Source organism: Palaemon carinicauda, chromosome 21 (assembly GCF_036898095.1).
Source record: "Palaemon carinicauda isolate YSFRI2023 chromosome 21, ASM3689809v2, whole genome shotgun sequence".
NCBI classification, from domain to species: Eukaryota; Metazoa; Arthropoda; class Malacostraca; order Decapoda; family Palaemonidae; genus Palaemon; species Palaemon carinicauda.
The window spans coordinates 124,460,691-124,488,003 of NC_090745.1; the positions used below are offsets into that span (position 1 = coordinate 124,460,691).

At 41.7% G+C, this 27,313-nt stretch overlaps 1 protein-coding gene across 4 annotated transcripts in view; it reads right to left on the bottom strand.

Moving 5' to 3' along the window:
* Positions 1 to 18,050, bottom strand: part of LOC137615478 (uncharacterized) — a 192,594-nt gene extending 174,544 nt beyond the window's left edge. For 2 of the 4 annotated variants that reach the window (XM_068345391.1, XM_068345387.1), the window contains exon 1: positions 17,968 to 18,050. The gene's annotated coding sequence lies outside the window, so the exon portion shown is untranslated. Of the gene's footprint in view, positions 1 to 17,887 lie in introns of all 4 variants that reach the window. The other 2 variants (XM_068345389.1, XM_068345388.1) reach the window with 2 other exon arrangements.
* Between the last annotated feature and the right edge of the window lie 9,263 nt (positions 18,051 to 27,313).

Sequence of the window (27,313 nt, forward strand, 5' to 3'; positions counted from 1 at the left end):
GAACATAAGAATTACACCCCAGGTATGCGCCCTCCTCCCCCACTGACACTCACGGGGAAGGGGGGGAAGGCAGAGAACTGTAACAAAAACAGAATTATAACAATTATAATTATGTAATTCATCTAAGAATGATCACTAATAGTAAGAACGAATGAACCCCGAAGGGGAGCGTTCTACACAGAAGCTGAAAAGTTAACAAATACAATTAGATTTCATTAAAAATAATTGAGACAAAATAAGGGAGTAGCAACTCAACCCGCAACGGGAAGGAAGCTACCGTAATACGTAGTAGTAGTAAAAGGGTGAACGACCTCGAGAGAGAGAGAGACCGTAGTCAAACTAACTCCCATGTTCCCTTCGCTGATAGTCCAAGTTCCCCGTAGGGAAGGAGGAACAGCGGAGAAAACAGATTAATAAATAAAGTCCAGCGATGACGATTCCCCACAGCGCCTGAGAATCGGAAGCCGAAGGAACGACCGAATGACCAAGGCAGAGATCGCGACCCATGAAATGTCACCGTGATGGCCTGGGACTACATGGAGATGTTGTCGTACACTAAACACACACAGCACAAACACTGAAAAGGAAACTTACTGTATTTCTATACTCAAAAATATACATAAACATAAGAATGTTTATATATATATTAAGTATAAGAAAAGTAAGTAATTAAGTAAAGACAAAACATTAATGGCTGCCATGCGAGGGCAGGAGCAAAGACGTTTGCCCACCGTCCGAGTCAAAAGCGAAGTGAATCAGTTCACCGGTGTGTGAGGGGGGAGGGGTAGCTAGCTACCCCTCCCCTACCCCCTCGCTAGCTAGCGAGAGGGTAGTTAAGACTCGTTAAAAATCTAATGGCTCGTCATTTCAGCTACGCCGAAAGTAATACCCTATGTAAATAGCGTGGTTTGTATTTCGGTTACGGAATAAATCCCTTTTAGACTTTTTCTTCCGGCGGTGGGCAAACCTCTCCCACTGGGAGCTAGACCACTCCCTACATTTGATACATACATTACTGCTATCACACCGTTGGCCCCTACAATGAGGACACAAGGTGTGGGGATCGGTGTCGACCGCCGACATAAAAGTCCCACAAGGGCGGCCGGGAAGTCCAGGGTACGTACGCATAGTCAGTAGAGGCTAACTTCAAACACACTGGAAAAGAAAAAGCAAAAACAGATTAAATATGGTAGTCAAAGCGAGGGAGAGAGCAGACAGGTCTGTTCTCCGCCCAAGCCAAAAGTAAAGTGAAGCAATCACCGGTGTGTGCCATACAAACCTAAGTTCTTTACTATAGGAGAAGAATAACAGCTAAGCTGAAACACAGCAGTTAAAACTTTTAATAAGGTGTAAACAATCGGCAGGTGCTGGCAGAGGAGAGGCAATCCCCTCCCTGTAGCTCAACGTAACCTCAATTGGAATGCTGCCGAGACTTACGATGGGGGTTGGTGACAGGAGGAAGGTTCGATTAAGAACAAAGGCTTGTATAGTTAGGAAAAATAAGTTATTTTCAAGATTTGTCATTTGTTCCTACACAAATACAAACCGTTGTTCTTTACTATCGGAGACTCATATTTAGGTGGGAGGAAGTCCCCGTTCCAACGGGCTGGAAACTTTACCTGGGAACTCAGACTCTAGCATTTGAGCCAGGGTTCCTTACACCTCGTGAACCGCAAGAAAGGACGTGGCCCGTGACTCATACAGTTGTTTTTGAGCTAAAAATCCGAGCCGTACTCTGGCAAAGAGAATCATGCATTTGCTAAATCACATTGTATGTCTGGTATGTAACACTACTCATCATAAAGAGAGTGGGGAAAAGACTTTGTGCTTTTGTATTGAATAGCCACAAGTTAAATGCCCTATAACTGCATCAAGAACAAGTCCAGCTGGCACGATTTCTAAGCTGTACAACAAAAGAGAGGATGATCGAAAGGAAAAGAAAAGGCTAGTCAGACTATTTTCGTCCCAGATTCATTCATTAACCTTGCGCTTGATCCAATGCTAATGGTTCTGTGAAAAGAGCCGAGGTAGCTATTCCACTCACTTTGCGGCTACAACAGATCCTGAAGAAGGAAACCTGTGGGTCACATCCCGCAGGAAGAGAACAGTTAACGTCTACTGAGATTTCTCTGTCTGTAAAACCTGCCATAGAGATTCTAGAATGGTGTCAACCGCATACTAAGCCAAGATTGACCGTTCTTGGCCTTTCTTGCAAGGTGCAGTCAGACCAAAGCGAACAAGGATCTGTATGTTGATAGATCCTGTTTCCTATGCCTCAATATCAAGAGTGCAGGAGTACCAGCTTCCTTCTATCACCCGAAATCAAGCAATTAAGCAAGGACGCTATCAGTAGGACTCCTTCGTTACTACCCATGCCAAACAGGAGGCTAATTCGAGGTGGAGGCTCTTGTCCATGGATAATCCAACAACTTTGCCTCGCCTTGCCATGAAGGCCCGAGCTCATAAAAAAGCTGAATAGACACCCAGAGAGAAGTTTCTCTACCGATGTCAGAGACTACAGGAAAATCCTCGGCTTGGTCTATACTTGTGGCAAAACTAAGAGGCATCAGACCTCCAATTCGCATCATGTGAGGATAGTCTCCTTAGCCACGAGAAGACTGAGGATTGTTCCTCTAGAAGATGGAGGACCTACCAATTTGTTTAACCTGACTTTAAGGCAGGCCCATATGATCGCATAAAGGTGCCAGCCTTTCGGAGTACATGACTGAGCTGAAGGTGTGGGCATCTACCCCTTAATACTGTCTCAGAGCCTTGGGTGTCCTACCGAGGCATAAAGTGACTCCAACCTTCTCGAGTGTTTGCCTCAGAAGAAGAGTGGAGATAAAAGAAAATGATGTGGGCTTTTCAAAACTGTCAGACAAGAGCTATTGAATGCCGGACTAGCTCCGGTATATTGGTAATGTTACTCCTCTATGTAAATGTGTTTGTGGTAGCTCAAGTCCCACTGATTACCGCCCAATTTCCATAACTCCCATATTATCTAAAGTTTTTGAACGTCTTCTGGCAAAACGTCTTAATAAGTTTGCTGAAGGTAGTCATCTACTCCCTAGTTTGCAATTTGGTTTTCGTAAAAGCCTTGGAGCATGTGATGCCCTTCTTACAATCTCCAATACTGTACAGAAATCCCTTGATTGTGGTCGGGAAGTTCGTATGATTGGCCTTGATTTTAGTGCTGCTTTTGACCGTGTTAATTATGAGGCCCTTGTTTTCAAACTGAAACAGTTGGGAGTGGATGGGTCATTTCTTAGCATTATTATTGATTTTTTAAGTAATAGATCTCAAAGAGTTGTTTCTGACGGGCACCATAGTGAGTATAGGGATGTGATATCCGGTGTTCCACAGGGTAGTGTTCTTGGCCCATTACTTTTCATACTATATACACATGACATGTGGTTTGGCCTAGAAAACAAGCTTGTTGCATATGCAGATGATGCTACTCTCTTTGCATCAATTCCATCCCCTGAATGTAGATCTGGGGTTGGTGAATCCCTTAATAGAGATTTAGCTAAAATTAGTGCATGGTGCAAATTATGGGGTATGAAGTTGAATCCTAACAAAACTCAAAGTATGATTGTAAGTAGGTCAAGGACGGTGGCTCCTCAACATCCGGATCTCAGTATTGATAATGTTTCTTTAAATTTGTATGACTTTCAAAATTTTAGGTGTGATTCTCGACAGCAAATTTACTTTTGAGAAACATATAAGGTCTGTGTCTTCTTCAATTGCACAAAAAATTGGCTTATTGAGAAAGTCTTTTAAGATTTTCGGTGATCAATCTATTCTGAAGAAGTGTTTTAATTCTTTCATTCTACCTTGTTTTGAGTATTGCTCTCCTGTCTGGTCTTCAGCTGCTGATTCTCATCTTAATTTGTTGGACAGAAACTTACGGTCTATTAAATTTTTTATTCCTGATCTAGACATTAATCTCTGGCACCATCGTTCAATTAGTTCATTATGCATGTTGCATAAGATTTTTCATAACTCTGACCATCCTTTACATTCAGATCTCCCTGGACAATTCCATCCTGTTCGTAATACTAGACAGGCAGTTAATTCTAATAGCCAGGCCTTCTCCATAATGAGGCTCAATACTATGCAGTACTCTAGAAGTTTTATTCCAGCTGTTACCACGTTGTGGAATGATCTTCCTAATCGGGTAGTTGAATCAGTAGAACTTCAAAAGTTCAAAGTTGGTGAAAATGCTTTTTTGTTGACCAGGCGGACATGGGTCTTTTTATAGTTTATATATGATATATTTGTTTTTGACGTTGTTAATAGTTTATATATGGCATATCTGTTTTGACGTTACTTTTTTTTAGATTGATTTATTGTAAATTTATTCTCTTCATTTATTTATTTCCTTATTTTCTTTCCTCACTGGGCTATTTTTCCCTGTTGGAGCCCCTGGGCTTATAGCACTTTGCTTTTCCAACTAGGGTTGTAGCTTGGACAGTAATAATAATAATAATAATGTGTATTTCAAAAGTATCTGGTGACCGGAGAGACTTTGAACACTTCTGGATTGAAGAATATTCCGGAGTTATGCATAATTGAATATCACCTGAAGAACTACAGTGTCACGCAAAAATCAACACCTGGCCTTTTAGAGTGATACGGTGGTAATAGCAGCTGTGCTCAAACAATCAGAAACAAAAGTTCCATAAGTTATGTCAGTGGAGGTACGCTTCTGGAAGGAAGGCTGTTAAGCCCTGTTCACTGTCTCTTATGGGCCATGCTCTTAACTGGGATGCTTGTCCATCGGGAATGTTGTCCCTATGCCAGAAAATCTAAGGTAGATGATCCCTGAATAGGATACAATCCAACCTCCTGGATTGAACTGCTCTTATACTTGAGAGCTAGTACAGTACGGGCAAAGAACTGAGTTCACTGATTTGTCCTGAGATGAATAGTTGGTTCTGGCGAGAGACGTTTATTACGAAAACAAAGAGTGGGTATCTTCTGTCTTGTTGAAATCGATCAAATGAATGAAAATCTACACCTGAAACTGCTGGATAGGGCTCTGTCAAAGAGAGATTGGATATGGGACAGACTTGAGTGGCAGGACTGACCAGGGACAGGCCTATAAGACAGTAATCTGTCTGTCTTGAAGAGTAGATATCCCTGAAGGTGTGACACTATTGAGCATGTATCTCGTGATCGTGATTGTGAGCATGTAGCTCGTGATCGAGAGCGTGTAGCTTGTAAACGCTAACGATCGTGAGCATTTAATTCATGATCACGAGCATCCGCTCGTGGTATAGTATCTGGCTTGTGCCATTTATCATGAGAGTCTAGCTCGTCCTCGCGATCGTGAGCATCTAGCTCGTGATCATGAGCGTCTATCTTGGTAACTTAAAACTCTTGATCTTGAGCTTTAGTTCTTGATCGAGAGCATCTAGCCGGGGATATGGGCTTATGGCTCGTGATCGTGAGCGTCTGGCTCGTGATCTCGAGCATCTTGTTTGTGATCACGAGACTGTAGCTCGTGATCTTTACCACAAGACGCTCACGATCATGATCATGAGCGTCTCGCTCGTGACCGTGAGTCTAACTCACAATCGTGAGCGTGAGAGAGCATCGTGCCCGTCATCCTGCCAAGAGCGTCTCGCTCGTGAACGTGGGCATGCAACTCACAATCGCGAGTGTAAGCATGACTGTGAGCATCTCGGTCGTGATCACGAGTGTCTGGTTCATTATTGTGGCCACAAGACGATTGTGAGCATGCTCACGAGCGTCGTGCTTGAGTGTGTAACTCATAATCATGAGCATTAGCGCAATCGTGAGTGCCTCACTTGTTATCATGATCACAAGTCATGCTCACGGTCACGAGTGTCTCGCTCGTGACTCATGCTCGTGAGCGCGCATGAGCGATATCACAATCACAAGCATCTCGCTTGTGATCACGTGAGCGTCCTCAAGGATTGTAGAGACTGATGTCACAATCGTGGTCACGAGCGTCTCGCTCACGACCATAAGCGTGTAACCTATGCTCGTGATCGTAAGCGTCCTCAAGGGTTGTGTAGAGACTAGTGTCACGAGTGTATCTCTCGTGACCAAAAGTGCAACTCACAATCACAAGAGTGAGCGTCTCGCTCGTGATCACTAGTGTCTGTCTAGCTTATGATCGTGAGCGTCCTCAAGGGTTGTGTCGAGACTAGTGTTGTGAGCGTGTAACTCACGATCGTGACCACAAGACGTTCGTGATCAAGATCACCACCGTCGAGAGCTCGCTACCATGAGCGTGATTGCGATCGTGCTCAAGGTTTGTGTAGAGACTCTCCCTTGGAAGGCGAATTTCTCACACCTGGAGGCAAACCTCTGAGCAGCACTATGTTTACCTTCAATGAGCTCCATCTGAAACAGAAGGTTAACATAAAGTGTTGCTTAAGAAAAAGCCAAGGCTTGTTTCTAAGTTCTCCTCGAAGGGATTTCCTGAACATAAATCCTGCCGGAGTATTTCCACGAAGAGGAAACTGAACAGGTGTTTTTCTTCAAGAAGAAGAACGTCGAGATCGTGATAGCTTACGATCTTGTGATTGTTGCAATCTCTGTGGAGATCATTGCTCGTAATAAAAGACGCCCTGACGGATGTCTAACATTGGATTGTCGCGAACGACATCCTGACTGATCTGGAAGACAAGGTGATGAGTCTCGCCCCTGCGATCGTTGAATAGAATAAATTTTGAATTCATCATTGGATTGTCAGGAACGACAATATGACCGACCAGGAAGACGAGGTGATGAGTCTCGCCCCTGCAATCATTGGACAGAATAAATTCTGATCTCATCATTGGATTCTTGTCTCTATGATCGTTTAGGAGAAAATAGTCCATTGGCAAGCAAGCCGTGGGTTGACGATCGTTCATGGTCGCAGAATCCTCAACAGGTGAAAGTTGCATACGCAGGCTAAAACGTTGCCTGTAAGGAGAGAGAGAGAAAAATTCCGGATCATTGGGAGACGACGAGATCAGCAAAAGGAAAGGAAACTCATCGTTAGCAGGAGTTGACAGAAGAGCGAACAGGAGGTAGACCTCGTAGACAGCGAAGACGTCAGCAGCAACTACAGCCATTGACTTCACACCCCGATATCGTCTAAAGCGCTCAAGAAAAAAACAAAGAGAACTAAAAATTCCTGCCCTTCGAAGGGAAAGAAAAAACTCGACCTGCAGATGGGAGAGGTTAACCCAGAGAGGAATAGTCAGCGCAGAGGAAGCTTTCCGATAATTCACGGGGACAAACATCGACATCTGAAAATTGCCACATTACTCTGTAATGGATCATAAGGTAATCGTAAGTGTCATATCTGAAAAGAAAACAATGAGCGTAAAGCAATAGTTATAAATGGCTAAGCCTTGAAGGGAGAGAGGAGACGTCCGCTCTCCACCCGGAAAAAACAAAAAGGGACCCGTTACCTACCCAATGTTAGTGGTTAGGTAGGATTGCCATCTCCACCCGGCAAAAACAAAAAGGGACCCGTTACCTACCCAATGTTAGTGGTTAGGTAGGATTGCCACCTCGCATTTTAAATCTAATGGCTACCTTCCAGCTCCACCGAAAGCATATTCCACATAAATAAGGAAAGGTTTGTTAGTATGGGAACAATTAACAATTATTACCTGCCTTACCAAATAGATCCTTTCATTCACAGCATTTTTTACCTCATACATATGCCTAACAAATGTATCATTTAGACGATAGCGTATTTTCAGAACTCATCGGGAAGGATAATATCAACAAAAATTTTCAAAACAACAAAGTCTTTGTAGAACATCAGGCCTTAGAGACGTATAGAAAATAGAATATTTCCATCCTAATTTCCTGGGAGTCGTTCATAGCTGTTGTACTACAAACACCCTTTTAATTAATTTAGCATATAATACAAGAACGTTGTTCCACCAAATTACCACTATTTAATCGCTTACTGGTCTTTGCTTTGCCCTGGTTCACTTTGCTCATAATTTAATATTACAGTACAATATCTCAATGCTCCTCTGTTCTAGCAACTGGCATATGTTGCGCTGTGGGAGTCAGCAGCATGGCTAAATATTTTAGTGTTATCTTAATTATCTGATAAAAAAAAAAAAAAGACAAATTCGTAGATAATTTGTATTTTTCCTAACATTACAAACCTTAGATAATTAATAGGCTTATTACTTTCGGCGTAGCTGAAATGACAAGCCATTAAGATTTAACGAGGGTTAACTACCCGTACCGCTAGTTAGCGGAGGTAGCTTGCTACCGGCCCCCCCTCACACAACTGTGATTGAGCTTATTTTGCTTGGAGGTAGGACTTCAAGGGGGATAGGATTGGCAGGTAAGTTTGTTTAAATAGCTAAGGTTTGTACAGTTAGGCAAAATGCAAATTATCTACGAATTTGTCATATGTTCCGTAACTGGAATACAAACCACGGTATTTAATAGGGGTAACTCACCCATTAGGTAGGGTGGATGTCCCAGCCAATCTGGCATTTGGCTTTACCCGGGGGCTCCTTATCTGAGTATGTCAGTACTCGAAAATAAGAAGTCCCTGCACCTCGTCAAACCTTGCTATGCAAGGTCTGCGACCTACACAAGCTGTGTGTTGAGGTATATAGAAGTGTGATTATCCAGGTAAAGTTATTCCGAGTTCTTTTGAAGGAAAAACTGTGTAACTAGGACATTCCCAATACCACCTCTTCAGGGTATGGGGACACAACAGTATTAGTCTTAATACTAGGTACACAAGGGAGCATGGTTTACCTGCAGTGGTTTGAGGTCAGCTGTGCAGAGAACCCAGGATGCTGCTTTCCCCAAGAGAGTGGAGAATGAAGAAAAGAATAAGAGCCAGTCAAACCTTTTCATTCACGCAGACTAAAACCGGGTAACAATGCCCTCAACCTTCTGCTACTTGTCCAATAGGGAGCTCGAGGTTTTAAACCAGCTGTTATGCAGCCACCACAGGACCGATAGAGAACGTATCGAGTCTCCTGTGGGTCACGTCTTGAAGGTAGTGGGATGTGAATGTGGTCTGACGATTCCACACCCCAGATTGAAGAACCTCCGTCACTGAGAAGTTTCTCTTGAATGCCAGGGACGTAGCTATGCCCCTGACATCATGAGCTCTGGGGCGACGTGAAGGAGGGGGGTCTGGATTCAATGTATGTCTATAACCTTGCGAATCCATGCTGAGATGGTGTTCTTGGTGACCCTCCTCTTGGTCCTTCCTGTGCTGACGAATAGTGCAGGCACACGGGGACAGGCTGCGGCTGTTCTCTTAAGATACAGGCTCAAACTCCTTACGGGGCAAAGTAAGAGATGGTCTGGGTCATCTGTTACAGTACGGAGACTAGAAATCCAGGAGTCGAATCGTGGATTCGCTACTCCCGGGTTCTGAGTCTTAGCAATAAACTCAGGGACGAAGATGAACGTTACCTCTCCCCATCCCCTTGAATGGGCGATGTCGTATGAGAGACCATGAAGTTCACCGACTCGTTTGGCTGAAGCCAAAGCTAGCAGGAACACCGTCTTCCAAGTCAGGTGGCGGTCGGTCGCCTGGCATAATGGTTCATAGGGAGGTCTCTTGAGAGATCTGAGAACTCGAACCCCGTTCCAAGGGGGAGGTCTCACTTCTGACTGAGGGCAGGTAAGTTAATAACTCCGTATGAGTAAGGAAAGTTCTAGCGATGAAGAAATGTCCATTCCTTTCAGTCTGAAGGCGAGGCTTAAGGCTGAGTGATAGCCTTTTACTGCTGAGACTGACAGGCGCATTTCTTCATGCAAATACACGAGGAACTCCGCTATTGTTGGAATAGTGGCATCGAGAGGAGAGATACACCTTCCACGACACCAACCACAGAAGACTTTCCACATTGCCAGGTAGACTACTGCTGATGACTTACGCAGGTATCCAGACATCCTAGTCACAACTTGTTCCAAAAATCCTCTCTGAGAGAGGAGATGCTGGATAGTCTCTAGGCGTGAAGTCATAGCGAAGCTACGGCTTTCTGGAATATGTTGGCATGTGGTTGTTTGAGTAGATTGTGTCGTGGAGGGAGTTCTCTTGGAGGGGCTCCGTTAGGAGCTGCAGAAGGTCTGGAAACTATTCTGTGATACCATAGCAGAGCTATGCGGGTCATTGAAAGATTGACCGATGTTCTGGTCTTGTTGAGTACCCTCCTCATCGGACAGAATGGGGGAAAGGCATAAATGTCGATGTTGTCCAACCGTTGTTGGAATGCATCATGCCAGAGAGCCTTGGGGTCTGGGACTGGGGAACAATACAGCGGGAGCCTGAAGTTCAGGGCCGTTACGAAGAGGTCCACAGTCGGAGAACCCTACAAAGTCAGGACTTTGTTGGTTACTAGATGATCCAAAGACCACTAGGTACTCACTATCTGAGATGCTCTGCTCAGGTTGTCGGTGAGCAAATTCCTTTTGCCCGGAATGAAGCATGCTGATAGTGGTATCAAGTGGATTTCAGCCCATCTCAATATCTCTACTGCTAGATGGGATAGATGCTGCAAAAAAGTACCTCCCTCCTTTATGATGTAAGCCACTACTGTGGTGTTGTCGCTCATCACCACCATTGAGTGGCCCGCCAGGAACTGTTGAGGGGCCAAAAAGACAGCCTTTATCTCTAGGAGATTTATGTGGAGGTACTCTTCTGACTCTGACCAGAGGCCTGAGGTCAGAAAATCCATTGAGAACCTTCATTAGAGCCAGAACCTGCCAGAATGCATGTTCTGACTCTTGTTGCTCTCCTCCTGATGTTGGACTCGCAGCAAAGTCTCCTTCTGTCCCCAAGAGCTCTTCTTGGGGTGAGTCGCGGACATTCCTCGAGTGGCTGACTGTGTCCGTTCTAGTAGTCCTTGTGGAGGACTTTGGCAGAGTCTTAGAGTCTTTAGACTCCTTCCGAGGAAGGAGGTAAGACTCTAAAATCGAAGGCCTGAGTGTTGTGTCCCTCCTGATCTCTGACTGAGGGGAACGGTGGGATGGAAGAGTGCCCCTCCTCACGCAATTCCTTTGGTGAAGGATGGTCTTCATCCGACAGGAAGGGAGAGTATCCCTGGGGAGATACTGGAGGGACTAGCCTTAATGGTCTGCACGGAGTCAGCTTCACCCTCGAGGAAGTGACCGCGTCGGAAACTCTTCTTTTCCTCTTCAAAAGGGTAGAGGAAGCCATGGTTCCGTGTCGTGAGTCCAGAACTATAGGCTGCATTGACGAGCGGCCGGATAGGGCAGGCTTGAATGCCTGTGTTACAGCTCTGACTAGGGCACTGAACCAAGGCTGCTGACTGACTGATGCACTGTCAGACAGATCCCCTGAAGGGAAAGGGACCGAAGGTTCCCTACGAGGAGTCACCATAACAGGTAGGTCCGCCTTAGAAGGCAGTTTGGGGATCCTGAACCCCTCTCCTGGTGCCTGTTTCCCTTCTCCCGTAGGGCGCTCTAGAATGCGTTTGCGGGGGAAGGGAATAAGGCGATGGTGACCTTGCCGGGTGTAGTTCCTGCGCCCTTGGCTGTTGGCGCGCAGTAGAGTATTGGCACGCGTGCGCAGGTGAAAATTGGCGCGCAGGCGAGTGGTAGCACGTGCGCATGTCTAGGTGCGTGCGCGCGGAAGAGACCTGGTGCGCAGGAGAGACCTGGCGCGCAGGAGAGACATGGCGCGCAGGAAAGCGCGGATGTCCAGGAGAGCGCTGGCGCACAGGTGAGCACAGGATTGCGCATGTTGTTTCACGAGTAGAGCGTTGCCGCGCAGAAGAATAATGGGGCGCAGGAAGTCGTTGACGCGCAGGTGAGTACTGGCGCACGGGAGCGCGCTGGTGAGCAGGAGAAAATTGGCGGGCAGGCTGGTGCACAGGAGAGTGCTGTTGCCCAGGAGATAATTGGCGCGCAGGCTGGCACCCAGGAGATAACTGGCATGCAGGAGAGCGCTGGCGCGCAGGAAAGCACTAGCGCACAGGTGAGTGTTGGCGTGCATGAGAGCGCAGGAGGGAGCTAGCGTGTAGGAGATCGTGGGCGCGTATGCACAGGGTGCGCAAAAGAGCGCCGACGCGCAGGAGATCGTGAGCGCACAGTAGTGTACTAGCGCGTGGGCAACCCTGGGCGTGTGAGCGCAGGGTGCACAGACGAACGTGGGAGGGTGTTCACAGGCGCGCAAGAGAGCGCTGGCGCACAGGAGAGTGTTGGTGCGCAGGCGTGTGATGTTACTGCCTTCTATGAGGGCGAGCAGGTGAAGGGGCGCGCCGAAGCGCTGTAGAGTGCCGACGAGCTGCCGGTGAGCGCTGATGTCCTGTAGGTTGGCGAGCTGCAGGGCGATGGCGCGCAGCCGCGCATTTTGGTAGAGCCTCAAGAGGCTTTCCCAGTGACAGGAATGGTAATGGAAGGTTGGCAGGTCTGAATGGTGGATGGTCGAGAACTGGGATGTGCCCTTTGTAAGGGCGAGCATCCACTGAAGGGGATCGCGAACGATCCGCAGAGAGGTCCAGGACCGAAGTCACAGGACTAGTAGCAGGAGCAGTGACGATCGATGATCGAAGGTCAGATGACTGCAGCAGAGGCTCCTCTGCGGGGGACAGCTGCGACAACGATGAACCAAAGAGGCGCCTCTGACCTCTAAGGCGAAGTGGCTAAAGTCCATTCTCGTTTGTGCCCATTTGAAAGATAAGAACTATTATTTTATTATTATGATAAAGTAAATTAGATAAGTCCCCCTTTGCTGTAGTCTCTCTCCCGTCTAAGCCTAAATTTGTATTAAATACCTGTAAGAGCACTCATTCAGTATTCAATTAAGGAAATTAACTTTTTAAGAACCTTTGTCGCTACTACAGATGATTTATCTGTTTAAGTTATGTCAAGTGCTCGTGACTTTGTAATTCTCTGATTGGAAATTATATATGTTGAAAGAACGGAATAGCATCTGTCTTATCCCCGTCTCTTTGATTTACTATTGATTAATATTTGCCCGTGATTGGGACAAATAAATCTGGGGGCCGTTGGATAAGCAAGCTGACCGTGCGCCGCAGCAGTCATCCGAAGAGGAGTCTTTATGAGTGAACTCCCCCGAGGGAGAGCAACACTTGCAGAGGAGACAGATGTTGGACTTAGTTTCCCCCTCAAAGGATGTTCAGGAACGGGGGAAACTAAGTCGGCAGCAACCGCTGGAGAGTCTGGAGGGGCAAAGGAGTTGGATGGTATCACATATGACACCTCTGACACTATTAACGCCGACGAGGGTCAGAGGATCTACCTCTGATGGCGACGATGACTGCTGAACAGAAGTACCCATGCAGATGAACTGTAGCAAAGCTTCCATAGAGGGCGGACCCGTAAGCCCCAAGGAAGACCAAATCTGCAAAGAGAGGTTAGTGACAAGGCCTCACCCGGGGGAGAGGTGGGGCCGCTTCGCTAGGGGAAGCAACACCATCTCTTGAGAACAAGGGTTGGCTGACATTAACTTATTTACACTATCACACCGTTGACCTTTACATACAGGACAAAGGGTGTGGGGATCAGTCTCCACTGCCGACATAAACGTCCCACAAGGGCGGCCGGAGAGTCCAGGGCAGGTGCGCATGGTTGTAGAAGTCAACTTCACAAAAACACACTAAGAGAAAAGAAAAGCAAAAGTCATTAATGGCTGCCAATATTCGGCGAGGATGAAGAGCGGCAACGTCCGTTCACCATCCGAGCCGAAAGCAAAGTGAGCTCAATCACAGGTGTGTGAGGGGGAGGGGGGGTAGCAAGCTACCCTTCCCTACCGCCACTAACTAGCGGTATGGGTAGTTAACCCTCGTTAAATTTTAATGGCTCGTCATAACAGCTACGCCGAAAGTAATACCCCTATTAAATAGCATGGTTTGTATTCCAGTTACGGAACAACTGTTGATTTGCACAGAAAATGGTTAAAGTAAACTCTCACCATATTGCAGTTCACCTATCCCTCCCTCGCTGTGGAAAAAATTAATAATAATTGGGGAAAATACAAACCATTTCCACATATAACAAGCTTGGGTTATATATGTTTTAAAGTAACTCTCATTATCAATTCCCTTTTGTCATAATGTCTGATATTCTACCTCAGTACTGTACTATAACGATTTTCCATATATTGACTGTAAAGATTTCAATTTTTCTTAAATAGGTTTACATATTTTGCCAGCAACAAATTCATTTATTTTTATAACAGAAAGTCATGAATAGAAGCATTATTTATATTTTTAAGGGGTATTGTAATAATTTTTGGTCCTATCAGTTGTCTAACCATATTTGTTTTTGCAGCACGCCCTACTCTCTGTAGGGTTTTTTTAGAGAGGCAACTAGAAGTTGAGTTAAGACGTGGCACAAGAAATATGATTTGAAGGGTACTGAATGATTCCTACAACTAAATAGGGTTAATCAGCTTAGTATAAACTTCCTTTACCCTACTGAATGAAATGTGTATAGAAAAGTGAGTAAATCCATCCCTGGAATTGAATGCACAGTGTCGCAAAATGGGATTATCTCGTTTGATAGAAATAAATGATGCATTGCTCAAAATGGGTGAAACGGGAGAAGGGGAAGATATGAACTCAATTTTAAATGCTCAGCTAGAAGATGTTGTCATTAGAGAAGTTTTGACATCAGACACGGCCCTTCTTCAATATTCTCAGTTCAGTTGAAAAAGAGCTTCGACAGTTGTAAACCTTGCGAATCCAAGATTTCATCAACAAGGATTCAAGATATTGTTACTGCACATCACCAGATCACAAAAGGTGATTCCATACTGGAACTTAGTGATGGACAGTTTTTTAAATGTTTGCCCCAGAACCAAGTGAACGTAAAGGGGCCTAAAACCGTCTTTTTGCGGAAGACCACAAACTTTTAAGTGTCATAAACATTAATAGTAAAATGGAACTATTGAAATGGCATACTGGTACTTGCCCAAATAGACACACGGTTAGGTGTGTCGTTGTTAATACTTGTACTGAATAGGAACACTTATGAGTGTCCCCCCCAGTGGAAATCTTGATTGTGAAATTTGTTTATCTTTTTACCCGGATGCTGAAGTTTTACGTAAGGGATGCTAATTTTTCCTTTGATTATTTATTCTAATTGATATACTGTAATATTATTCCTGTTAGTTTTCCAAATAAACATTTCTTGTTTTACATGAATACAGCATATCATTCCAGTTCCTAGCCACTGTTTTTTTTAGATCTCTTAAGTACAGTGTGTTCCTTTCACCTAATGTTCTTATACCTTTACATATAATCAGCAAGCCAAAGGTTTTTTTTGGGGTAAAGTTTTAGATTCAACCAAATTGGGAAATGTATTATATTAATATATTTTCCTAGTAAAGCACGTGATAACAAAACACTTCTTCTCAATACATTATTGTCGCTAATGCATACTTACAGAGAAAAAAAATATTTCAGGAATTGATGGTCTTGACTTTTTCTAAGTTTAGTGTATATCTTTCCATGGGCACGCAAGGTAGCTCTTGTTAGTTTGTATATCTGTTTTCATCTTACTTGGCTCCTCCCCATTGCGCAATGTGACAATATTTGCTTGAATGCGCATTTGCTCCTCCCACTAATGTCGCTCCTCCAATCTAAATACTACTGGGTTCTTTTCAAGGGTTATTATTGGACGATTCATTGGTCTCTCAGTCTTGTTTCAAGGATCTGTTTTTCGTGCAATATAACATTGTAAACGATAGTATTTTGTTTTTTTCCCTATTTCATTATGGGAGAAACCCGTGATTGTCGTTTGTTTTCGGTTTTCAAAAGTTCCGGTTTCTATATTTTCATCACACGTCACTTTACTGTCATGGATCCTCCGGTACGGTTGTGTGAAATATGTCGTTATTCCTATTTTGATGTGATCGGCCGATTTCATGGGAATTATAATGGAACTCCTGAAGTAGTGAATCGTTTTCTAAGGGAGCATTCCGTATTACCTTTAAGTGTCCAGTGTGGTAAATGTGATTCGCCTTTACATTTTCGTGAGGATAGACATGTGTGGTATTGTACCAAATCTGAACGTATTCCAGTACTTGATGATTCAGAAGAGGGTCAACCACAACCTTCCACATCTTCATCGTCATCTTCCGTTTAAGGTAAGAAGTGATTTAACAAAATATATATATTCAAATTTACCCCTGGTTAAAGGGGGGGTCGCAGGGGGGGCGAAGCCCCACCGGTAGGGGTACAGGGCCCCTAGGTTAGGTTAGGTGGGTTTGTTAGGTTCTGTGGTGCCCTGAAAATTACTGTGGCCTTAAGGGGGGGTTCGCAGGGGGGGCGAAGCCCCCCCCGGTAGGGGTACAGGGCCCCTAGGTTAGGTTAGGTGGGTTTGTTAGGTTCTGTGGTGCCTTGAAAATTACTGTGGCCATAAGGGGGGGTCGCAGGGGGGGCGAAGCCCCCCCCCGGTAGGGGTACAGGGCCCCTAGGTTAGGTTAGGTGGGTTTGTTAGGTTCTGTGGTGCCCTGAAAATTACTGTGGCCTTAAGGGGGGGTCGCAGGGGGGCGAAGCCCCCCCCCCGGTAGGGGTACAGGGCCCCTAGGTTAGGTTAGGTGGGTTTGTTAGGTTGTGGTGCCTTGAAAATTACTTTGGCCATAAGGGGGGTCGCAGGGGGGGCGAAGCCCCCCCGGTAGGGGTACAGGGCCCCTAGGTTAGGTTAGGTGGGTTTGTTAGGTTCTGTGGTGCCCTGAAAATTACTGTGGCTTTAAGGGGGGGTCGCTGGGGGGCCCTACCCCCCTCCCCCCGGTAGGCCTAGTTAGGGGTATGGGGGAGGGGTGCTGGAACATTAATTATTCATTTATTGCAAATATCATTCAATGCCCCAACAACCTCCCCCCCCTTCCCCCACCCAAAACCCCGGTTCCCAAAGGGTGTCCCCCATAATTGGTGGGATGAACTAGGGTATACATAGTAAATCTCTAAATCGGTTGGTTTGCAGTCAAAATAAACGTTAAATTCATTGAAACCACACTATTTCTGATGCAACAAATATATTTTTATTGCATTTTTCCAAATTTGGCTGAAACTAAAAATTTACCTTTTTTGGGTATTACACCATTGTATATTTGTTGTGTAATGAACGTCGGGTTGTGGTCGGCATTCGGACACTAGGCAGTTCGGGTGCTACCTCTGGCCACAGTCCGCAAACCAGTAACACACTGTTCGAACACTTTGATTTGAATTTGGCTTCAATTTTTAAGAATTGAATAAATATTGTTAATATTTATTTGCGACTGGGGTTTATGGTATCAAAAATAATGTTTTTTTAATTCTCTAACCAATTGTTCATAGTATCTTGAGCTATCGAACAAGGGCAACTTATGCATTAATACCAATGCCACACCCCAACTTACAATGTCTTACAATACTGTGTCCCTACTCCCTATACAGTACACTGTTGTACCTATACCTAAGTAACAGGGTAGGTACAGAGTAAAATAATACCATACTCTCAGCGCCGTTATAATGTCACTGACCCCACGTTAGGTTAGTTTATATTTGTTCTTATTTATACGCCCTTTCTAGGTTTGAGTGCCTAATCAATTGTTTTGGGAAACGTAATCTACTTAATAAGTGAGATATTCACTGTTTCTGGAACCAATAAATTAATGGTAAAGTTTTACTGTAAAATTGGGTAAGTAATGGTGTCCACCGAAAATGGTTAAGAATACAAACAAAATAAGGGACTTGTCGTCAAAAAATTACAAAATAGATTAAACAATTCTAACCATAAGTACTATAACTTAATATAAACTTAGTTATTTCACAATTAGTTTTAGTTTCTAAGTAGGTGATCCCACCAGTATGATGTTGGGCCAAGTAAGCTTAATGGTCTAGTATTCTATCCAAAGTTTATTCATGATTTAGATATAGACAATGGAGCCTACCTGTTTTCCAGGTGAATATTGACACTTTCATTACACGTATAGCTTACAAACAAAATAAAAAGATAAAATATATAGCTTACAAACATGTAAATATATCAATAATTAACGTCATTCACCAACGAAGTAACACTGCGTAGAACCTGACAGTACTCGTGACTGTAACACAACCTTGAAACAATGAAACTTGAAAATTAACGTTATTGATAGAGTTACTTTATGACAATACATTTGCTTCAGTGATATTTTTAGAGCAAGAACTAATACGTTAAATATAAATATTGTAAATCGACACAATGGGGGGAATGTAAACTAATTTTTGTGAAAATGAGGAGGAAGATTTGATATATTTTGTTGTTGTTTTACCAGGAATATAGAAAAGAAAGGAATGAAGTAATTTAGCTACAACAACCATACGAGGAAGACCTAAAGGAAATAGTAGGATTATTTTATCTTGTTAAACAAATATAGAAAAGAAAAAAGAAGTATTAAACCTGATGTGGAGGATAAGACAAAACAGTATAAGAAGATAAACTTTGGAGACGCCGTTGTAAAGGCTACGATGCCTCACCCCCCCCCCCCCAGAACCTGAACCTGAAGTTATGAAAACATGATTTTCTGTCAGAACTGTATATAAAAATGGATGAGTAGTTTATTTAGTAGCCACTACTTTTTTATAACTTATAAGAACATGGATATGATCGTCCTTACACTTTGTAGAACATTACAATACTCATCACTGTAACACAACCTTGAAACATTGGAACTTGAAAATTAACGTTTTTAATAGAAGTTGTGGAAACTTATTTCTATGTAAGAACTGTATATATAATGGATGAGTAGTTTATTTAGTAGCCACTACTTTTTTATAACTTAAAAAAACATGAATATGATCGTACTGAATGCGCCAATTGATGAGAATTTCTATAATGGTTATGGGCAGAAAGCCCGGCTGATCCTCTTGGTTCGATGGTCATGAGATAGAAAAGAAGTATAATGGGAGAGTAAATTCGTTATAAATTGAAAGTGCATATAGAATAAAATATTATAAAGTACCATTATATATTAACCACATATTAGGGTGGAAGAAATTTTAAGATTGTGATGGTTCATGGTTCCTAATTACTCACTCCGCAAAATAAGTTTGCGAGTACACTATCGCATTATATATAGGTGCAAAGCTTCTAAACGTATTCTTATTATTGTAATTAGGTTTAATTTACCTGCAGCATAACTAAATTATTAATAAAATTCTCAATCCTATTCTACCTTGAAATCAGCAAGGATAACACTTTGCTATCGTTAGTTTTGGCAACCAATTGTGATCAATTTGGACTTTTTAAACTTCTTTCATACGCATTGCCCTACTTGTGTATACAACCTGATCTCTGCTCGGATTTTGCAACATACCTACGCTTATATTTCGCTCTATTAATTGTCCTAATTTTAGGCATGAAAATAAATGTTCTGTATTATATCCTTCATCTTTGCATAGGTCACACACGTCATTTGTGTATCTTCCTCCTGAAATTGGCTTTTAGATTGAGCATATATAATCTTGCCTTCATTACAAGGATTGCCTTATCCAGATCCATTTCCTTGATATAAGGCTGTGGGCCATTTTCTTCAATGAACCTTATTTTTCATCCCTTTCTTCTTTTCTTCAATAGTTTCCTCTATCTTTTCCATAATTCATCACTTGGTTTCTTTTTTCAGGGACCTTTTCCCCTAATTTCTTATTTGTTCAATTTCCATCTCTTATTTACAACAGATTTCTTCAATGCTGTTACTCCAGCATTTTCCATAAGGGTTCTTCAACTGGTCCTCAATTATCTCTCTTACAAGTATCTTTTCATCAGAGTTTATGTTGTTATGGAAGAGCATTAATTCTTTATATTCTATTCTGCAAGACACTGACCAGATTCCTGTTTATGCAAGGATGCCCCAATGTGGAGCACTTGCAGGTTGTTCATAGATATTTCTCATTATCCTATAATGAAGGTTTTCTTGATCTTTCATATCTTTATCTCTTATTTCACTCCAGGTCTCCACATTAAGCAAATATTATTGGTACTACTACTGTTTCATATATTCCCTTTCTTACTTCCAATGCCCTTTTCTTACTTATCTCATATCTCCATATTTTTGTATTTCTTGGGTCATGTACGCAACCCTCTGGCTTTTTACTGATTCTCAATCCATTGTTTCCTTTCTCAGTGTACCATTTTCCCAGATACTTATATTCTTTAACTAAACTTACTGGCCCATTCTTCACTTTTGTTTTAATCTCCTCTTCTTTCTTATTCTTTCTTTTGTTAATTATTAATACACCCGATTTTTGTTGGTTTGGTGTTGATTGCGAGTTTATTTAAAATCTCCAAAATATAACAATTATTTATAACACTTTTTATTCCTTCTTTCTATCCTGTTGGAAACATATCATCTACAAATACCAATGATTTAATTTCAATATAGATATTTAGAGTATCACAAAGCGTATTCCATGTTAACTGTCAAATCCACATTATCGAAGCGTGTGGAAAACAAAACTCTATTCTACCTTTAGAAGGCAGCCAGTGTAATTCAATTAGTAGGCCTATAGGAGTAATCCTTTCTTGGTGCGGGACCCCTTTTTATCAATCTTGCTCCTCTGTTTAATGTTTTGTAAATTCTTAAGTTGTACTTGTAATAAATAGAGTTACAGTAATCAATCCTGGTAATCAAACAGTTAATCACAAGTTTCTTTACATAATGTTCATCCAGATACATCTGTACGAAAGCAATGTTTTAAAGGAGATATCCAGCATTTTATTACATTATTAATTTAAGTACTGAGAGACAAATGAAGATCAAGTAATACACCTAGATTACGAACTCTGTACTATAGATAAGAGGACCGGGATGTTATTACTATTTATTTGGTTGTTACCCTGGTTTATTAAGTTGCTGTCTTTCTTAATACCGTAGACCGAGTTTTATCCTAATTCAGTTCTACTTGTGCAACTGACATCCATTCCCTAATTATTATTATTATTAATATTACTATTACTATTATTATTATTATTATTATTATTATTATTATTATTATTATTATTATTATTATTATTATTATCATTATTATTATTATTATTATTATTATTATTATTATTATTATTATTATTATTATTATTATTAACTAAGCTACAACCCTTGTCGGAAAAGCAGGATGCTATAAGCCCAGAGGCCCCAACAGGGAAAATAGCCCAGTAAGGAAAGGAAAAAGGAAAATATAATAATCTAAGAAGAGTAACATTAAAATAAATATCTCCTATATAAACTATAAAATATTAACAAAACAAGAGGAAGAAAAATAAGATAGAATAGTGTGCTTGAGTGTACCCTCAAGCAAGAGAACTCTACACACAAGATCCTGGATTAAAGTTTTAACGATATTAGAGAAATTAAATTGTGTATTATTTTCAAATATTTTAAACTACACTTCACGTATCTGTAGTATTTTGATAGGCCTATTGTATACATGCAAAATAAGATTGTAGTGGTACTCAGTAGGCGAAATGTGAGAATAGTTAGATCTAACAAAGATGGCGGAAGAAATCTTTTAACAATTAGTGAAAATTATCCAATCTCGAATTTTAAGTATTTATTAATAGTAGTTTACTGTCCCGATCAAACTCAAAGTACATAAACGCAGTGTTGCCAGATATGGGATTTGGGGATTTTAGGTGTCTGATGGGGATATTCTGTACAAATTTCTATGAAGAAAAACAAAGATGAGTAAACCTTTACATTTTTTCAGTTAGTTTACTTACACTTATATGAAGTATAGTGAGTAATTTCTATATTAGTAAAACCTACATGATCAGAAAAAATATTTATGTGGGAATGGGGATTTTTTTTATCATGAGTTTTGGGGATTTTTAGACTAACCCGTCTGGCAACACTTCATAAACGTGTCACTACTCCTAGACATCTGTTAGCTTAGTCTGTAAAGTGGTTAAGGAATAGATTTTTCATAATTTAAGCTTGGAAATTAAATTTGCTCATGCTAGTTCCGATATATGAAGTTAAATATATCCGATATATCAAGTGATATATGTTAATTAACAAGCCAGCCTTGGCTTGGGTTAGGTGTAGCTAGCCTACGCCGTTGGTGCCACTGTACGAGTTAACTGTACCGTAAGTATATTAGGATATTTTTATAGTAGCTGTAGGTTAATTAGTTTATATTTAATACTGGAAAAATTATAATTGTTATCTTACTAATTGTGCAAAGCCCCTAGTTAAAATTGCTCTTTCCAATAGTAATCATAGCCTGTGGAAACCTAGGTAACAGAAGCCTCGTGTATCCTACTGTAGATTTACTGCTGGTGAATATCCTCCCGGACCCTGCTGCTTTGTTATATATCGACCGATAAACTTACGCAAAGATTCAAAGATTCCTATGTTTATTCATCCTTGAAAGCCGCAGACTAATTGGTATTAGATGCGATAGGCCTATACAGCGCCTTTGATGAGGTTAGGTTCCGTGTCCAAACTGGTTTTACTTTACTTGTTGGTAAAGTTTTAGGTAATTTTGTATTGTATTACAGGGTGAGATTTCGAACAGAAAATATATGTTTTCCTATAGTAAATTACGTGAATTAACCGAATTTGATGTTCATTTCAATCGGAAACAAACAGATCAACCAATTACGGCTAACTTTAAGTTGCACGGTGTCACTTCTCTTACGAATGTACTGCGAACGATAACATTAGCAACGTTACCAATAATACACAGTGTTACCAACGTTGACGTATGGTACACAGAGTTACCAACGGCACGCTGACATTACTAACGATAGTAATGATAGATATTTCCATACGTATTTTAAATAATTTCTCCATATAAGTTTTACTCAATATATAAAAAGTACAAAAAGGGCACAGACCCTAACAAACCCACCTAACCTAGCCTAGTAGTATGATAGGTCACAAAATAACATTTGATGTACATTGGACGTTGGCAGCACTGGTTACTGTATTTTTTCATGACAATCTTTGTAACGGCGCCTCCAAAGTTTATCCAGATATACTGTTTTGTATTTTCCTCCGGTTATTATAATTTCAAGAAGGTAATGTATAGAGAAGAAAAGGCTTGTTTTACGTTTATATATCGATCGATTCCCCGGTATGTTTTCCCCACCCAAAACCCCGAGTTCCCACTGGGGGTCCCCCATTATCGGAGGATATAGATGTATATATATTTCTGAAACTATTAATTAGCGACGGGAACGAGTGTCATTTTCGAAGAGCGTAATTTTTTCTATAAGAAAAAGTAGTTGTTTTCCTAGTTTACATTGCCCTGTAATACACTACAATGAAACCAAGTTTTACTGTATTATAGAATCAGATTTCGAACAGAAAAATATATGTTTTCCTGTAGTAAACAATGTGATTTGACCGAATTTGACCTTCATTTCAACCGCAAACAAACAGATCAACCAATTCGACTAACTTTAAGTACCCGGACTGGTTACTGTTATTAGGATGAAATGAAGGTGAAAACCGGTTAAATCACATTATTTGCTACAAGAAAACATATATTTTCTGTTAAAATGTGTATTACAGTGAGCCCTCGCTACTTCGCGGTTCGACCATCGCGGATTCACCACTTCGCGGATTTTTTTCATAACCCATGTATATACATATATCGCGGATTTTCCGGAAATTTCGAAAATACCGCGAAGTGACCGATGGTGCGAGATTGGAGAAAGTAATGAAAATTGAATCATGATTGATTTTCAATATAAATGAAACTTTGAGGAGCAACAAAGATATCATTTGTTAGAGAGATAGAGAGAGGTAAGGAATGGGAGGTAGTAAAAAGTAGCCCACAGAGAGAGAGAGAGAGGTAGAGAGAGAGAGAGAGAGAGAGAGGTAGAGAGAGAGAGAGAGAGAGAGAGAGAGAGAGAGAGAGAGAGAGAGAGAGAGAGAGAGAGAGAGAGAGAGAGAGAGAGAGAGAGGTTTAAATGTAATAAACAAAAAAATTTGATAGGTTATAACACATTGGTGCTTATGTAATATCAACTGTATACTGTAGACGGTTTGAATAAGTTAATAAATGGTATAAACGATACTTTGTTAGTGTATTCGTACACTCTCAAGAGCGGCAGCTAGATGTCAGCTGATCTAATCACAGCCAAAAGTAAAACAAAAAGAAGTCAACAATACTCGATTTTTAAAACACACCCGAAATTTAAAAACAAAAGTACACGCTTTCTTAATGTGCAATTAACTATTTAAAGAGTAGCAATTTTTTAGAATAAAATGATGTTTCCCAAAAAATAGTGGTTTGCCGATGAAATTGGATGCCGTATTTTTAGCTATGATTGAAATGGATGTAGACTCTGCATAATTTTTTCGTTTCGTATTTAATTGACACTAAGAAAACTAATTTTAGTTTCTTCATCTAAATGTAAGTATTGTATAACACTAAGAGAGAGAGAGAGAGAGAGAGAGAGAGAGAGAGAGAGAGAGAGAGAGAGAGAGAGAGAATGAATCAGCTGTTGTAATCAAATGGCGTGTTTTTGTTTCGTGAGAATTTCATCGCCACGACTATAACAACAACATACTGTACTGAACTTTACAGTATTATACAGACTACTGTAATATGATAAAGTAAAATATTTGTAATCTATTTTATATGAAATGGGGCTATTTTTTTTTTTTTTTTTTAAATTTACATTTACGTATGTAAAACAACTCTCTCTCTCTCTCTCTCTCTCTCTCTCTCTCTCTCTCTCTCTCTCTCTCTCTCTCTCTCGTAAATTGTTTTCCTGCTTTGCTACGTATGTATGATTTTATATAGATACGGTAAATAATATTTGTAATAACATATTTTATAAAAGCTTTTACTGTAATATCATTATTTATCACTTTCATCATGCGCGTTAAATGCCTTCGTTTGTTTACTGAGCGTACTTTATGATGCCGTCGTTTCAGGTGGCGTCATAAAGAAAAACATTTCATTTGGAAGTCCTAAGAAAAATTAAGTAAAACATTGGTAATAACAAAATCAACATACTGTACTGAATAATCAATATAATCGATGCAAAAACTAACCTATACACAGATGTGTAAATGCGTTTGTTTCTTCATTATGATCAGAGATAAACGTAAACAAAACATTGGTTGCCATTTTTTATCATGCTTTTTGGCGTGTTTAGGAAACGCATGATATAAAGTCGCCTTTAATATTTGTGCCTGTTTTAGTTTAGGGTACTGTAGTACATGCATTAAGTGTTCTGTACATTAAAGGGTAGTTTGTTAACAGTACTACGTACAAGGGAACGTTTTAAAAGTCTGAATATACATGTTAAATAAATAGGTAAATATGGTCTCACTACTTCGCGGATTTTCACCTATCGCGGTCGGGTCTGGAACCTATCTACCGCGATAAACGAGGGTTCACTGTATAATACCTTTTACAGTGGAACCTCTACATCCGATCGTATCTACTGTACATCCGAATTTTCCAACATCCGAAGTAAAATTCGAGCAAATTTTTGACTCTACACCCGAATTTTATTTCGACACACGAAGTAGCAATTTTCGTCGTACCGGTTGTATCCGAATTATTCGACACGCGAAGTACAATTCGAACACGTTCCGACTCTACACCCGAATGTTTTTTTCGACACCCGAAGTAAACAATACTCGTACGCGTAGTCGGTGCTCATAGCGCCTGAAGTGTTTTTTATTTCCGCCGATAGAAGGCAGCACATCGACCTCGGAGGGACGCTCAATTAGCGCGGCTTGGGTCAGTCCTCTGTTCTCGTCGGCTTCTTGCGGTTGTGCTCTTTGCGTTGTGATATTAACTGTGAATTAATCGTGATTTTTTACGTGCATCCATTAACGATAATTTACGTAAATCATGGGTCCAAAAAGGCTTAGTTTTGCCAGTGGTAGTGGTAGTGGTGAGAAAAGGAAGAAGGAAATGCTTTCTATAGAAATTAAGCAGGAAATTATTGAAAAACATGAGCGTGGCATCCGCGTGAGTGAACTTGCTAAACAGTATGGCCGTAATATGTCGACGATCTCGACAATCCTTAAACAGAAGGAAGCTATTAAAGCAGTGAAACCTTCTAAGGGGATCACTTTAATTTCCAAACGCCGTACCCCTATCATAGAAGAGATGGAACGACTTCTACTAGTGTGGATTAAGGATAGAGAGATCGTTGGCGACACCATCACCGAAACCGTTATCTGCGAGAAGGCGCACGCCATCTTTACGGACTTGAAGGAGGAGAGCTCTGTGGGTGATGCTGGGGAGAGTTCAACCGAGCCTTCCTCAGATGATTTCAAGGCATCTCGTGGCTGGTTCGAGAAATTTAAGAAACTGTCCGGGATTCATTCAGTTGTTCGCCACGGAGAGGCTGCTAGTGCGGACACAAAGGCTGCAACTGACTTTGTTAAGAAATTCGAAAATATCGTAAAGGAAGAAGGCTACGTAAAGCAGCAGGTGTTCAATTGTGATGAAACCGGGCTGTTTTGGATGAAGATGCCGAGTCGAACCTACATCACTGCTGAAGAGAAGAAATTGCCTGGGCATAAGCCAATGAAGGATCGGTTGACTCTTGCTCTATGTGCCAACGCTAGCGGGGACTTTAAAGTCAAGCCCTTGCTTTTTTACCATTCGGAGAACCCTAGGGCCTTTAAAGCACACAACGTCGATAAGGATCAGCTTCATGTTTTCTGGCGATCCAACTCGAAGGCCTGGGTCACTAGGCAATTCTTTGTGCAATGGGTAAACCAAGTTTTCGGTCCTTCTGTGAAGAAGTATCTTCATGAGCAGAAATTGCCTTTAAAGTGCCTGCTATGCCTTGACAATGCACCCGCTCACCCCCCCGGACTTGAAGATGATATCTTCGATGAATTCAAGTTCATAAAGGTGCTGTATCTTCCACCAAATACCACCTCTATCCTCCAGCCCATGGACCAGCAAGTCATCTCTAATTTTAAGAAGCTGTACACCAAGCACTTATTCAAGCAGTGCTTTAATGTCACGCAAAGCACCAACTTAACTTTGCGTGAATTTTGGAGGGGCCACTTCAATATCGTGCACTGCTTAAAGATCATTGATCAGGCTTGGGTGGGATTAACTCGACGGACCCTCAATTCTGCATGGAAGAAGCTGTGGCCTGATGCAGTTTCTCCCCCAGGTTTCGAGGGTTTTGACCCCGAACCTGATCCCGTGGTCGGTGCAGCGGAAGCCGTAGAGGAAATAGTCTCCCTTGGCAAGTCCATGGGTCTGGAGGTCAACGCAGATGACGTTACGGAACTCGTCGCCGAACATCACGACGAACTGACGACGGATGAGCTCAAGGAACTCCATGCTATGTCGGAGCACATGAGTGATGACGAGGAAGAGAGCGAGGAGGTAGAACATGT